This window comes from Centropristis striata, chromosome 7 (assembly GCF_030273125.1).
Source record: "Centropristis striata isolate RG_2023a ecotype Rhode Island chromosome 7, C.striata_1.0, whole genome shotgun sequence".
NCBI classification, from domain to species: domain Eukaryota; kingdom Metazoa; phylum Chordata; class Actinopteri; order Perciformes; family Serranidae; genus Centropristis; species Centropristis striata.
The window spans coordinates 25,095,917-25,112,352 of record NC_081523.1 but is presented as its reverse complement, the minus strand read 5'-3'; the positions used below and the strand labels follow the sequence as shown (position 1 = coordinate 25,112,352).

The 16,436-nt window shown below is 41.7% G+C and overlaps 1 protein-coding gene across 4 annotated transcripts in view; it reads left to right on the top strand.

The window, feature by feature from the left end:
- slc20a2 (solute carrier family 20 member 2) overlaps nucleotides 1-16,436 on the top strand; it is a 53,750-nt gene that overhangs the window by 12,740 nt on the left and 24,574 nt on the right. The window contains exon 1 of one of the 4 annotated variants that reach the window (XM_059336320.1): nucleotides 6,665-6,821. The exons of 2 other annotated variants lie outside the window; for them this stretch is intronic. The gene's annotated coding sequence lies outside the window, so the exon portion shown is untranslated. Of the gene's footprint in view, nucleotides 1-6,664; nucleotides 6,822-8,376; nucleotides 8,572-16,436 lie in introns of those variants that run through there. One more of the 4 variants, XM_059336318.1, reaches the window with a different exon arrangement.

Here is a 16,436-nt window from a genome sequence, read left to right as displayed (position 1 = left end):
AGACGGCAGTACTGTCTTGCAAATACTGTGCAAGAAGTGTTTAGACTTTGAATGACATAACAAACCCCATGCATTTAAAATTATAGTGGCACATGAGAAAAGTGAGGGTGATTTGAGCTTCATTGTGCCCCCTCCTGGTGGGGCAAGACGGTGCTCTGATTTGAGGCAATGGGTGGAAAAATCTCAAGGAAATGATTTATTGGAACAGGATTAGAGGTGACCCAGGCACCCTCTTCCCCATTTACCCTCCATCACCGGAACACCAGCAGACCACTTGTCACTATGAGTTTCCTTCAGCGTGGAGCTTGCTGCGACAGCACTCAGACACAAAGAAAGGAGCACATGCCACACACAGCCTCAAACGATGTTGTACCAAAAATATCTCTCCCTGCAGTCACTGCAACAGCTGTATTAAAACATTTCCTTTGATAGTCTGAAATGGTGGTGTTTTGTTGTAGGCAGACGGACAGAACTAGAGTAATAATACAGACATTTTCTCTGCAAAGAATATTCATTTCACAGTTCTCCTGTGTCTTTAAATACATTTGTTTGAGGACAAAAGTGCATCTCCTCATAACCTGATTTGCAAACTTGCCAAACAAATGCAAATAGAAACACCTGTCCTGTAGGTTGAAAAGTACAGTCTGTGAGTGTGTGCGTGCACCATGTGCTGTAAGTGTGCAACTCCACTGGCAAACATGTGATAGATAACACTGGTCACACAGTGCGTACTGTGTCATTTTAGGATTAACTCATTCATGCTTCAGAAGTAGTAGCAGCATGGATCCAACTCTGCTGCCAGGACATATTTTCACTCTGTTGACAATTCAAGATTGTGATTTCTTTTGCTGCACAGATTTGTTCACTGTCAGAAACCTGCAGGTGGACTGTTCAGATTCTATCTTCATCCATCTTTTATTTTTATTTTTTGTGGTTACACACTGGGTCCAGCTGTTACACAACACAAAATTCTCAATGGCTTGAAAAACTGGATGTTGAATCTGGGTTCTCTTGCGAATTTTGACAAGTGAGATTGTCAATAGTTTGTCATCTATGTTGTTAATATATCCTGTGGTTTACCTTCATGACTTTTGCATCAGGTTTCATTCTTGTACGTCATGTCTATCGACCAACAGTTCATATCCCACAGAGAGGACATGCTGTGCTGAAAAATTTATTCAATACATTATTGTTTTTTCTCTTTTTTATGAAGCGCATACAATAGTTACACATCCAGTGGTAAATGCAGATTGAACAGGGCCCCATAATGTTCAAACTTTTGATACTGGTGCCAATCATTGACTGTGTAAAGAAGGATGACATGACAGAGCCCCAAAACTGAAGCCAAATCATCTTGATTGCCCCCTGGTGGCGGGCTGCAGTATAGGTCATAAACCCTGACGCCTCAATAATGGCGGATGGGAAGTAGTCAATTTTTAATTTAATTTATTTTAGGTAGTTCTCTCTGATGAGTTTGGTTTTAGTTAGTTATTTGATGCTATAATATGGGTAGCAACATCATGATTGACAGCTGGTACCTTGATACCACAGTTAAACCAGCCGATTGCTACTGCCGGGCTCCAGCCTATATCATTTATATATTCACTTGATTTTTGTACAGTGGAAGAGGTGGAAGTCTATGGTGCCAATATTACTGATTTCAACACAGGTACTAAAACACTGCAAACTTAAATTTTGTGTTGAAATGTAAAAAGAATAATTTAAATCAGGACATCTGGCCAGAAATTCAGTGCCAACTCTTTCTGGCAGTTTTGATACTTTGTGCTATGGACCTAATTCAGGATTGACTTTCAAAACAAGCCCCTGTAAATGTTTTCTTTTCTTTTGCAAACGTCAAAATAACTCTTGAGATCGTTTTTTCCCCCCAATCACTTCATGAACATATATAAACATATATAACATCCCCCCTGCAAAACCCTACTGCCTACTGTTGAAGTCGTCATGTGAAATTCCCCTCCCTGTTGTGACCGCTCTAAGTGCCATTCTTGCAGCTCATTGCGCAGCCTAATAGCTGCGGCTAATGCTAGCAGCACATATTTCAGGAGTACTCTTAAGTTTTCACCTAGAATAACAGTGCCGGGTTAATCCGCTGACTCACTGACTCGCAGGCCTAATCCGGCCGGTCTCGTGTCTTTTCTTCTGTTGTGTGTACGCCGAGGTTAAACGTATGGTTAATACAGCGTGCACGCGTGTTTGTTTGTGTGTGCGTGCGTGCGTGCGTGCATGCATAGGTATGTGTCAGTGCAGAGGCCTGGCATTCCTGTAAAGTGGTGGCGGAGCGAAGGACCCCATGTCCCCCCACCACTGCCACGTCTCCCACTACGTGCGCACAGCAGCAGGTCTAATCAAAGCACTCCATAATTCTGTTAGCTGGGTCATGTGCTGGAAGCCAGGATTAAGAGCAGGAGGGCACAGGCCACTAGATCCAGCTTAGGAGGGGCGTTCTCTCTCTTTCTCTTTCTCTCCCTCTCTCTCTCCCCTTCTGTCCTCATCTTTTAACCTCACATGTGGGAATACAGCCATCCAAGGTCACAAATGTCCATCATGCTGAAGTTACCCACAGAGTTAATAGGGACAAACATGTATTTGCATTCTATACAAAAAAATATATCTTTATCTATATTTTCTGTCATTACATGTGGCGTTATTTCCCCTTTTCCTTAAAGATGTTCACAATCGCATAGTAAGCAAGTAGTGTAGATACTTTAAATGCTGTTTATGTGTCTAATTCTATAACCTTTTACCAGCTGCTGTTCTGCCTTTAGCACATTAGCACTATCTCAGACTTCCCGAACATGTAACATGTAACATGCATATGGATGGATTAGACAGGTGGATTGACTGGAGCAGTCATTGAAAATAAATAAATAAATAAATAAATAGGACCTGTCTTGAAAATGACACGTACAAAGCATAGAAGAGTGTATTTTATATTGGGCTATATTTTTACTTTGGGTACTAACTTTTTATCTGGGCCGTTTTCATTCAACCAGTGTCAGGAGTAACTATTAATCTAGTTATTTTTTAAAGCACAACTAAAACCTTAAAATGATGCTGTTTCTAGGATGTTGATTTTTAAAAGCTTATTTAGCTCAAACTTTTGTGTGTATGAACCTGAAAGTTCATAGTTCACACATTTAAACACTTAAAAACTGAAATATATCCTAGAACAGCTTCACAGTGTTTGCACCATCTTCAGTCCGTTGTTTTTTAGGCTTGTCCAATTTCTCAAATGGACCATGTGACTTTAGCAAAATCATATGACGGTCAGCAATTTAAGAAAAGATCATTTGTGTCTTTGCACAGTACTAGACGGGCATTTTTAGATCTGCACTGTGAAGAACACTTTGATTAAGATTTCATTGGTCAGCCGGCAGTGGTGTGTGAATGGAATGCCAAAACGGAGACGACAAGATGCATTTATCCCCCTTAGTGTGGACGGGGCCTAAAACATCATTAGTCATGTTTGTGCCTCTCCTTTCTCACCGAGTCTCTTGCCCTTTTTGTTCTGCATTTCGAGCACACGCTAATACCGGCACCCACTTTGCCCCAGTAACACATTTTAATACTGCCGAGCATGCCAACAGTAAATTACCAGTCCCAGCAGTCGAGAAAGGGGTAGGTAGGTTGGAGGTCCTGGCACTGCTCTGCGAGTACAGAGCCAGGTCAACATTTCTCCGCTTCCACACCTAGGATGAGGAGAGATCAGGAGGGGTAAGCAGAGGAGGAAGCACAGGGGTGAAGGGGGCAGGCTGTGCTATTGGGCACCTACTCTGATTCGTGGAAGAGAACTGGAACTGTCCGGCTAGAGCTGAGTGTGGGAGGGGGGGTGAGGAAAACAGAGAGAGGGTCAAGGGTAAGATGACTCCTACACTCAGGAACATGGAGGCAGATGGCAGGAAGAGAAGAAAGCCGCACTACAACCTCAGAAAGCCACAAATGTTGGTATGTACAAATCCTTATCGTGTCGGTAGTCCTGCGGTAGTCCTGTGATGTGAAGGCTGGCCAACAAAACAAGCCCCCTTACTGTTGGTAATAAAGTTGTTGGCTCTATATTCATCTGTGAGGCACATTTTGATTGGTCAATTAGGATCCCTGTTGTGAGCAGGGTTTATTCTCAGAGGTGACTAATAGTTTCTGCCGGCCTGAAAGCTTTATTTTGGGCTCTGCATCCTTTGTGCTGCTGCTACTTTAGCCTTGGTGGTTTTTTATGCATTTTGTGTGTGTGTGTGTGTGTGTGTGTGTGTGTGTGTGTGTGTTGTGTGTTGTGTGTACACTCAGCTGGATCCTTCTCGAGAATAATTTCAAAACCCAGATTTATTAACTTTAAAGAAAAAAGACTACTTGTCAAAATCATATGAATCATTAACTGCTTCAGTGTTGAGTCAGTAATATCTGTGTGTGCTTCATGGTTTCTTTTGTTACCTTCATTGTATTGCTCTAAATCTGTGTCCTTTTATGGACCCTTTAAACACAAACACAAACAGTGTAAGGCCAGCACAGCGTGTCTGTCTCAGTTACTTAAAACAGTCGTACAGACACTCCGATAGGGAGGAGTCGCTTCAGTCACTTTGCCATTTCAGGGTGAGGGAGTCAAACCCGTGCACAGTCTCCACTGAAACCAGAGAGAGCTGACCTTAAAAGAGTATTTAAACATAAGGCTTACTCAACACTGGAAGCCAGAGGGGGGGCCCGATTGTTTGCTGTTGTAACACAGCCTGCTTTAGTGTTGCTAAAGGCTCAGATACGTGTTCGGTCTATGGCGTGTAAGAATGACATTTCTCAGATTTAAAAACATTTTTTTTCATCCCTTGGATGTGGATGGAAGAAGGTAGCAGGCCAACAGCTATATAAATCCACAGAAGTTGACATCCCGACTTCGACAGAGGTCTCGTTAGAAATAGTGATGAGATGTTGTGTATATGCAGTGGGCAGTAAATTGGTAAACTAGGAATGTTATTTAATCCGGGAAGTGTGCAGATTGTACTTATTTTTTAATTATTTAAGTCTGTTTACAGGCCCTGGGGAGTAGCAGTGCATACATGAAGATATGTGAATGTGTGAAAACTCCTTTTCTTGGTAAGACCAGCCCTGCGTTGCGTTCAAGCACTAGTATTGGCCAGGCCTCCATGCTTAGACAAAGTACCAGCTCTGATTTTAGTCGTGTGCTGACTAATAGGCCCCTCCTCCCCGGCTCTACAAAAGTAAAAGCAAACCCCAGATTAACTCCTGTTTTTAACTACCTTCGTTGGATGGTGTTTTGTTTTGCTATATTTGTGGTTTTTTTTCAGCCCTGTTTCCATGGTTTTCGCAGCTTCATCCCAAGAGGTGGTGGCAAAAAACTTCCCGAACAAAATGAACAGAAAAGAGAAAATACAGGCAGAGGGCAGAGTGTTTCAGACTCGTTCAAACATTTGTAGTGGGCGATGAGTGAGAGGGATTATTTTTTATGAGTCTGCACATTATTGCTTTTTAGGAAAATCCTGCATAGCATTCCTTTAACCACTCAAGGATTATGCCTAACCAAAACTGCTAGGCATGGTGGGTCTTGCCAAGAAAAGTAATGGGATTCGTAATCAGGCCTCCTCATCTCTTTAAGAGACTTTTTGGGGTAATATAGGTGGTACTGTTGCATTGATTATTTATTTTAATTTTTAAACTGTCAATCGTGAGTCCGACAGTGTTGTAGAAATTAAATGCTAAATTGGAGTACTCCTTTAAGTGGCATGTTCAATCCACAGTATACAGCCTTGTCTGTCAGTTCTGTCAGTGCTTGGATTGATGTAGATAGTTAACTCTATTTATTACTACTGACTGTTAATCTTTGTCGTTGGCGGTGAGAGAGCGCCTCTGACATAGAACCCATCATCAATCCAATCAATCATGAACTGTGTGTTTACAGTTTATTCAGATTTTCCCAATTAATTTAAATTCCACATAATAGCATTACCTTTACACACCACATGCACTTTAATTTGGTCTTTTCCAAACATAAATGTACACCTCTGAAACTCAAAATTACATTTGAAACTAATATTCATAAAGCATGAAGTTAAGAAGCAATTATGTTTCAAATTAAGGATCTTGCTGTGAGAGGTTTCTGTCTTGGGACTTTAAGTGATGTCGAGGAGGCATTCGGATGATGATAACTCATCTCTATCAGGGTAAATCAGCAAAAAGTGTACTGAGAACTAATGATTTAGCTGCTGGCCCACGTTAGTTTTTGACAGATTGCCTGTGTGCTTGTAATGGCCGTCAGGAGCAATTTGAAGAATTACCAGAGTTGCTTGCCTCTTGACAACCTGACTTAGTGCTGCAATGCAGACCCACGGCGGTGGAGAGAAAATAGAATGAGTGAGAGGATTTATGGAAATGCATTTGTGTGAGCACTCTTTGAAGCCGGCGTTGAGAGCGACATGCTCTTCGCAGTCACGCACGCTGTTGTTGTCATTCTTAAGCGACCCCCCTCCTGCTCTCGGAGTCCGACTGATCTCAACACTGTCCAGAGTGTGTGTATGTGTGTGTGTTTTGGTTCTAGGAGACAGCGCCTCCCCGCTGCGAAGCACAGAGTCAGAGGCAGCAGGTGCAGCTGACGCAGATAGGCTTTTTAGCAGGCAGGGCCAGTTGGGGGACAGAAAAGGAAAGCCACAGGAACTCAAACAATAGATCAGACATCTGAACAGTACTGGACATGTGAATTTATCGGCCTTATTCGAGTCCTTCCACAGTATGTGAAAACGAAGGGAACGGAACCTGAACTGCCCATTGCCACTAAACATCACTGTGCTTCGACGGTATACGTGAGTAATGAGTGTTTTTATGTATGTGGTTAATTCGGTACAAGAAAGTTTAAAAACATTAATAAAGATGCCATAGCATAAGTAGAGTATTATGCTGCAATCATAGTTTTTAGCTTTAACTAATTTGCTTCTCTTGACAAGTTCACTAAAAAAGCGTATAAACTCTGAGACATGGCAACATTCTTTAAGAGGCCATAGTGAAGGTACTGGTGTCATATAAAACTAGAAGGCCAAATGAATCCATTGGCTCACCATCCAATTGCCGAAAAATGTGATTCTTGTAGAAATTTCAAGAAAGTTTTTGAAACCACAACATGGATTTCTATATGTTGTTCATCAAGGTTTAAAGGATTTTTTATGAAAGACTAAAAATGGTTAAAGTTTGCACCAAATCTGTGTAACAAATGGTATCAACCCCCATATTGCTGGTTATCACGATCATGTTCTTTTATCATAATGTTTTTAGCCTTTATACATTCTTTATAACTTCACTTCATAACTTCACATTTGAATAGGCGCCTAACCAAAACACAATGTTTATTACAGATTTATGACAACAAGAAGTTGACACACAGTGCTGCATCTCAAATTAATCTTCAAATTCCCAGCTCTCAGATGATGCATACCACTTCTGTGTGCCATCTACTGTTGACCTCCTATCTCCCCCTAAATATCCCCCAGCCAATAATGGCTCCGTAAGAGTTAATAAGTCTGTGTGTAGGATCTGTCTCGTCATGCTTCTTGTACCATCATCAGTGAATGTTGAGGAACTCGTGAAAAGACACGGACTCTGCTCTGAGCCTGCAGTGAATCTGCTCCACACTCTTCATTGTGTCAAAGAGCCGCTGTCACTGCCTGCTGAAACCAAGTAACATAAAGACATACTGTTCAGCATGTCTTTGAAAGGGACAATTGTGGCTGAGAGAGAGAGAAAGGCAGAGAAAGTGATGGGTGGCTGCTAGCCAAACACAGTGTTGAGATAGCGTGTGCGCTTGTGTGACGGTCCTCTGTGTTACCAAGAAAAATGGCCCAGAGTGGCTCGGCTCATTTCATCACATGCAGCATCACAGAGGATTGTGTAACCAGGAGCTCACACTGTTGCTTTCCTTCCCGAACATGTGCATCAGTATTAAGTTGCCATTATGTGCGTATTGTATGGACCAGAGTAACCAAGGGAATGCACCGAATGCCCTTGATCCGTCGGCATGCTTTTCTCCGGCTGAACAACACATCTCCCTCTCATCTCCCCCTCGTTTGTTTATCCTCCTCTGCAGTCATTGGCTGCTTCCTCTCCATCTGTCCGTCCTCTCTGCGCGCAGACAGCCAGTCAGCGGTAAGCCTCGACCTCTCAGATATTCGTCATTGGCTGCCGTGTGCTGTGAATGCGGATACTTTCCTTTAAGAGGCAGTCTAGACTCAGCTGGCTGCTCTCTCTCCCTCCCTCTCTCTCTCTCTCTTGTTAGCTCGCTCCCTCCTTCTCTCTCCTGCAACATCACCACAACCTGCTGATTTCTCACCAAGCCTCTCCTTCCTTTCACTCCTCCTCTCCTCCTGTCATCAGCTGTTCTAGTCCACTCTCTCCTCATAATTTTACTTCCCGTCATATCACATGCTCAACCACTGGTCCATTTTTTTTCTTTTCCAGCCGACCATTTCTCTGTTTCTCTCGCCAATACTGTCCAATTTTGTCTTTGACATTCAGTCATCTCCACCACTTTCTCACCCTCCACTGATGTGAGGAGACATGAAGGTGAGTGGAGTTGATTTCCAGGCCTACTTGTCTTTTTTTTACTGTTAACCATATCTCTCTGTTTTTTAACTTTATAAGCCATCTCGTAGATGTGAGCACCCTGTGTCCTTGGAGGCACGGACTGCAGTTGCGTATGCTTCAGGTGTAACAATTAGCCGGCACCGGCTATGATGCTGCTGTGAGTCATCATCTGACGCTGCATATATGTCCTAGCTCTTCTCCTTTCAGCGTGTGCCTGGAGATGAAAGGTTAGTGGATGAGAGGAGGAAAGGGGGTCTTTGAATCAGTGTGTACAGCCGCGTGTCAATGCAGACTGTAGCTCGTGACATAGTGTTTTGCACCAGCTGTGGCTGTGGTGCAGTGGCATCTCAGGCAGATTAATGAGCACTGTACAGCGACGACCGCAAACAATCACAGAAGTGCTCACAGTAAGTAGTTTCTCTTTGCAGTCAGAGCACACAAAACAACAAATGCTTCCAGAGGTCAGTGCTGTAACAGGTATAATGCTCTCCTCAGGTGGATATTCTCTTGTTACAAAAAATGTTTTAATATTCTCTACATGCGTTATACAAGTTCCCTTTGAAAATCTTGCATGTGTCCTCTAGACATCCTAATTAAATATTCCAGCACAGATCACTTGAAGACCTAATTTAGTCTTCATGTTGTGTGTTTTTGTGTCGGTGCCCTCATTATGTGTGTACTGTTTTGCCACCTGCCACCCACAGGAAGAAAACGTGTCTGCCAGAAATAATCCTCAAGAGCATGTTGCCTCAGAGTGGATGTCACTTTCAAGTGTTTAATCTAGGATAGCTTTTTTAGAAGGGACAGAAGTTTATTTCAAACTGAGAATGAGATGCTTGGTGAATGGTAAACGACTGCCCTTACAGTATATGGTCCTTTTATACCTTAGCAGTAAAAGTTCTTTACAGTTTGCCTCTTGCACACACCCTGCTGCCATGCCAAGCTGCTGGCCTGCCCATCAGGAGCAATCTTGGGGTCAGTGTTGACTTGCTGAAGTTCACTCTGACAGATGGAGCGAAGGAGTGGGGAAATGAACTGAATTATGCTGCGTTTCCAATGCATGGTATGGCTCTACTTGATTCACTTTGGGTACCATGTCCCTTCTCTGTCATTTTCCACTACACTGATAGTACCCACGGCAATCTCAGATGACTGGGCCACTGGGCCCCCACAGGAAACTGTTGTCACATCATCTTAACCATTTTTATCAGCAAACCAAACAAAGAAACCTCTGTACTTCAATCATACGGTGTATGAAACAATGTAGTTTCGCGAAATGAGCTGAATTAATAAAAATAAATAAATAAAAGTGTGCCGATGTAACGTCTGAACATCGTTATCTGCCGATATTAGCCTTGTTAACTGCCATGACATTAAGAGACATTAACCAATGGCAGTCACTGATGTTTGGCTAAACGTTCTGTTGGTTATTTGTCGACTGATTCAGATTTTTCGTTTTCTTTCGGGCTATCAACCAAATTGTTGCTTAAGACATTATTGAATCAGAATTTCACAATAGATGCATCCCTAGTCACTATTGACTGTAGCTTGGCTATTTAAATATGCAGGATATTCCATGTCGCACTAGTGACAATTCTGTCTGACCAACTGATGTCCAGTGTTTAAAGGTGGTACCAAGAACAGTACCAGGTACCATCCACAACTTTTGCTAGTGGACGACCTGCTCTACCTGCTGAGCCACAGCTGGCCTCAGATAGTAAAGTTTGTATTTCATAAACAACAACAAATTAGATAAACTAGAACTTTTCATAAACTGATTGCAGTACGATTTGATGGGAATAACTTGATGGAATATTTAAAAAGATATGGTATCACGATATGCTAAAAGGGAAGCTTCACCTAATCGGTTACCAGTACCACGTTTTCGTAGTCCCTTGAGATGTTTTAAAACTGTTTGTTTGCAGCATTTTATTTTAACAACAATATCATAATTAAACTGTCAATTGAAATAAAGATTTGAAATAACTTGGGCAGGATAATCCTGGATATATTCATAGATCAAGTTTTTTCCAACATTTGAACAGGTACAGGAAAAATACAATATTCCAGTGCCGGTCACAGTTTTATAAATATTTGCAGATTCAGAATAATCCATCATATCCAAATTCACCCAACTGATCTTCAATGGAATTGATACTTATGCAAGAGCCTTCTAGAAAGGGATATCCAAGATACACAAAAATCTGTCCAACCTGGCTGGCAAAGCTACTGTGGATCATCTGAGGTTGGCGTGGCAGGATGACCTAGGCAGGGGGATCACGCAAGTTCAATGGCAGACAGCCCTAACACTCATAGCTCTTCAATATGTGCAAGACATGGCCTCCTGCAATTTAAAATAATACATTGTTTACAATGGTCAAAACAAAAGCTTCATAAAATATTTCCCTCAGTAGATCCTTCATGTGACAGATGTGGACTCAGACCAGCAACACTGGGTCATATGTTCTGGAGCTGTTCGAAGCTATCACATTACTGGGACAATATCTTTCAGACTCTATCAAATATCTTACATAGACCTATTAACGTAGATCCGTTGGTGGCGGACTGGCGGTTCTAGGAATTCTTGATTCAAGTATGACGAAAAGCAACATGGAACATAGTATGGTTTCGTTTGTCAGCCTACTTGCGGGGGCGGGGGATTCACCTGAGCTCAAAAAGGAAGCTGTTTGTTACCGCAGGCTGGTCTATAGATAATTTCAAACCATTATCATAGCTGAACATCATCAGGTTTTTAACTCTCAATAGTCTTGTTGTGATCCAGAATCATCCAGACAGATAAAGTCAGAATCACCTCAACTGCTGCATTGAAAGGAGAAAAATAACTCCTAACTTCTTTTATAAATATGTGCAGGGTGGATCTTTTTGAACAAATGCTATGTTGTTCCCAATTATAAGATTATAATTAACTGCGAATTTCCTTTTTGTGCGGTGGTGAAAGCAGTTGGTATGAAATTTTTGAAACTATTGAAAACATACTTGGTCCCCCAGTGAGTGAGTCCCCTGCATCATCTCAAACATCTCTCCTAAATTACTTAATTGAGCAAACAAGTCATTCCTTCCCTCCGGTGAAGTAACTATCGCTGCCAGTTTTTCAAATTAAATTACATATTTACATTTTCATCATTTTTCTGCATCTCGATAAACAGCAACATAATCACGTTGTGCATTTTTTCCCAGGTAGCAAGGCCAAAGCCATTATGACTGCATTATAAAATGCATTATGCTGCTGCTGCAGCCTCTGCTTGTTTTCTCATGGGAAACCCTGACTGGGCAGATGTTACCAAATTATATTTCTGTTTGTAATAATCCTTGAAGGTATAGTAAATGTACGACATGTTTAATAGCTCTGAGTTTTTTCAGATTTTCTGATTGCTATGGATAAACAAGACAGGAAGAGAAAAGAGAACCTTCGCACAGGTTGCATAACATTTTATGAAAGTCATTTTTTTTCTCTTTTGATAATGTTTTGCTTTCAAAAGACTCTTTAGAAGTTTCAAGGTCCCAATGAATCATTCATTGGAGCAGTGTGGACGCTTATAAGTTCCACAGTTTGATGGTAGCCGGAGCTGCCGAGGACTCCTCCGACATACTGAGTATCTCCATTTCATTTGAGCTCTGATTAGCTTGCAGCACAAGCATGAATGTGAAATTGAATGATGGCATTACTCTGTTCCCTCTACTGCATTTGCTGTATGTACAAATCAGTGTATGTAGCAAGTCATGGCAGTATTAGCTGTTCAAGGACAAAAGGTCATCTACCTCTTCATCTACGAGAATGCACAAACCCTACCAGACTGTGTTTTCCTCGTTCAGTCCACGCAGGAGACATTTCGATGCATTTCCAGACCTCGTAGGTAAAACACCAGATGTTGAGAGCAGCAGACAGGTGTTTGTTTTGGAAGTGTGGGATACTTTTGACAACAGTTTGCAGGATTCCTAACGGAGTGCCAGGTTTTTGCTGACACTGTCTCACATCTTGGATATGAATGCAGCCTTCCTATATTTGTCAGTCTGGATGATGTCCATAGGTGTGTGGGTAGGGATGGGACAACATGTAGACACGGGGATGTATCCTATTACTTCCTCTTGTGATACATTATCGATACACTGGCGCCAGATATCAATATTTTTTTAAATCTTTCAACAGATTCCTTTGCCAACTTGACTTCACTTATCAAATGAGTTTGATCATTCCTTTTAACATTTTGATCCCAGAGCTGTTCTGTTTTCTGGCAGTTTAAGGCTGTTTTACATTTGAATGATGACACATGTGGACAAGTTTGAGTCTGTTTGTGTGTGTGTGCATGCTACGTGCGTGCATGCATGCGTGCGTGCATGCGTGTGTTAAAGTGGCACTAGGCTAAGACTTTATGCCCTTTGTTTCATCTCAGTTGCCAGATTTTGTGACACTTGCACCACAATGCACCAGATAACTACATTACTCCTGCTTTTTGCCTTTTATTGGTGTTTTTCTTCTTTTGTTACACAGATTTGTCGCTTTGTAAAATGTCTTTCAATATATCAAGTATCGCTGTATCATGACATCATCAGTTTTGTGGGCAACATATCGTGTGTTCCTCTGTGATTCCCTGAGTGTTCTGCAGATGACGGGGATGTCAAAGAAAAAGAAAAATGACTTGCTCTGTCTGTGCAGTCACCCACCGCATTTGGAGGATATGTTGTTACTTGGACCCTGATGCATAGTTGTAATTCATGAGAGAGCAAGACAAAAGTTTGTGCAGTTCATTATTTATTCTCTGTGAACAAGTTTGCACTGTCTCCTATTTGTTTGTATGGGTGTCCTGCAGGTGCTGCAGGATAATATACACGTTAAAGGAATAGTTGGGGATCTTGGGGAAATGTTCACTCTGTGGACCAGAGTTGGATAAGAAAATAGATACTACTCCTCATGTCTGTACAGTGTATATGAAGCTTCGTCAGCAGCGGATTAGCTTATCCTAGCTATCGCTGTTAACTTTGGACAAAGCCAGGTTAGCATTTCCCCGTTTCCAGCTTTCATGCTAAGCTAAGCTAACAAGCTGCTGGCTGTAGTTACACATTTGCAGATATGAGAGTGGTATCAATCTGCTCATCTAAGACTTCATAAGCAAATAAGCACATTCAACATATTGCTTTCTAAATATTAATACAGTACATCCTACAGTTGCCCATGGGGAGGCACTGGAGTCGGCTTCTCGTGTGCTGCACTGTGGGTTTAATGCAGAGAAAATGTACCTAAAGGCAATGAGTTAACTTTAGCTTTTTATCAGTATTATATGCTTCTGAATGTGGTGGCTCTTAAGGCACTTAAGCTTTAGTAGGACTATACCAAAAACCTTATTAATTTCCTCTACAAAGAGAAAACTATTAAAAGTAAAATTTCACAGATTATTAGTGTGGAGGTCGACATGTGCTGCATACTGATTGGTCACCGGCCCTCAGGCAGTCATTTTAGTTTCACTTCATATACTGACTATGTCCTGCAACCCTGACAAATGCTGTTGAAGCTGGAGCACATTGTTTTATTATTGTTCCCCTTAGACTAGTCGATTTTATTCCTGCATTCTTGTTGGACTGAGGAACAGTTTGAATCTCCTCTGCAGCGCAGCAGTCAATAGAGGACTCCACAGGTCACCGACAGACTACTTTGCACTCGGGGAAATAGTTTTTATGTGCAGAACTGGGAGTGGCGGCATGTGAGCTGGTGTTCATGTGTTACAGGAGGACGAGGTCTTCAGAGTGGACTGAGCGTCAGCTGCAGCTGTCATGTTAACTTTCCCTGTTTAGAAAATAGTAGACCTGATTAAAAAAGGCCTGATACTTGCACACGCCCACAACCGAGTCACTCATCTTTCCTCCTTCTCACATACGCACTGAAACTATGCACTCTCTAGTTCTTTCCCCGGTGTCGTGTTTGACTGTTTCCTCTGTGGAGTCTCTGGTTGTGTTTGGTGGAGGGCCATGTTTGACCGCGTGGTCCTCTCGTGGCGGAGGTGTTCCCCTGATTAAACATTTACACAGAGTGTTGTGTTTCTCCCTGCTTCTGTCAATACATCGACTTTAATGTGTGTTATTTGTACAGTACTTCTCAAAAGTGTTAAAGAGGTTTTCAAACAAAAACGACAGCTCAAATGATCAGATTATGAACTGAGGTGTCAAAAATATTTCAGGTACCTTTTAAAGTCTCAAAATGCCAGCATATTGGGGCAAACTAAACCCTCTGAACCCCAAGCAGTTTCAGGGCATTATTATGCTGCTGTCCCATTTAACTCAGTGACCTTGTTTTTCACTGCACTATGAAACTCCTGCACCTCAATGGATCATTTTTGGCAAGATAAAGTGATTTTAATAAAACATCTCCATTTTGAATTATGTCATTTTGGTGTTTTTTTTTCTTTTTAAGACATGTTCAACCCACTAGAGGGTTAATGGAACAGCATTTAAATGATTCTGCTAATGTTATAGTCTGTAGTCAATGGTCTAACTGTAAGAGTCAACTTGACCTTAAATGAAGCACTTAAGGAATCAATTGAATTTAAGAGCTTTCCCAATAGTTAACATCCTACCCAGGTTTTTATTTGTGTGTTAGGTCATGAATTATTAACTTAGTTAAACCTTTTAGTCGCAGTTGTCTTGATGGACATGAGTTCATGACTTCAGTTTATGACTGTGAGATTAGAAGTCCCAGACCACTGTCTGAAGTCTCTGAATCTTTAAGTCCAGGGCACTGATCCTCACTCTTATCCTGCGCTCTGATCTCTCGCTGGAGGGAAGCAGGTGAAAAGCGATTTTCCCCTCAAGGATCAGCGAGGTATCATATAATTTATACTCCGTCTTTTAAGATTTGGCAACCCCTGATCTCTCTCTATATAAAAAAGAAGGATCCTGGGATCTGTTAAGTTGACTCTGAAGGAAAATGAAATAAGATTTTTATTAATAATGTGTAGACGCTAGATCCTGATTTTACGGAGCTCTTGCACAGTCCAGAGACAAATAATCATCATTTTAATGCGTGTTGTGGTTCATCAAAGGACAAAGGATGGCAGTACGTGACCTCAACTGTTCCAGATGGAGCATTGGTCGGGAGGAGGGAGCCATAACTTGCCGCAGGCTATTTAGAAAGGAGCTGCCTGCCCCCACGCGATGAGGAGCACACAGTCGGTTCATGCCGAGAGAATGTGGTAGTCCGGCCTGCAAGCTGTTTACATTTAATGCTCCCCATTAACAATTGGCTTAACCATAGAAGGAAATGTGCTGCCATTAACCCCTATGAAATGACTTTGATTATGTGGCAGAGACAAAAGAAAAAGAACGGAGACCAAGTCATTTGTGGTGTAGAGGTTTCTCAGGGACCACCAGAGGCTTCAGTGCTGGTGGCCTCATCATCTGTTTCTTAAGCATGTTGTCAATGTTGCGATGTAAATAAGATCTGTGGAACTTTACAGGGACGTGGGAAGCTGTTTGCTTTTTGTTCCAGTGGATCTGATGTGATCAAGTACAGAGAGCAATGCTCCTATTACAGCAGAGCCACCGGCTCACCTAACAGCTACAGCTCTTATTTTAGTAGCGCTGCAGCTGAGGATTATTTGATTTATTGATTAATCGTTTAATCTACAGAAGTCAGAAAGCAGTGCCCCTTACCATCTCCAAAGATGATGTCTTCAAATGTCACTATATCCAGTTAACAATAGTATAAAACCAAGGAAAGGGTTAAAGCATTATGAAATCCACTACTGTTAAGTTAAACTGTTGTGACACATCACATGTTGTGTTATGATATCCCCTTTTCTAAATTTGGATGCAAACTACAAAGAAATGGATTA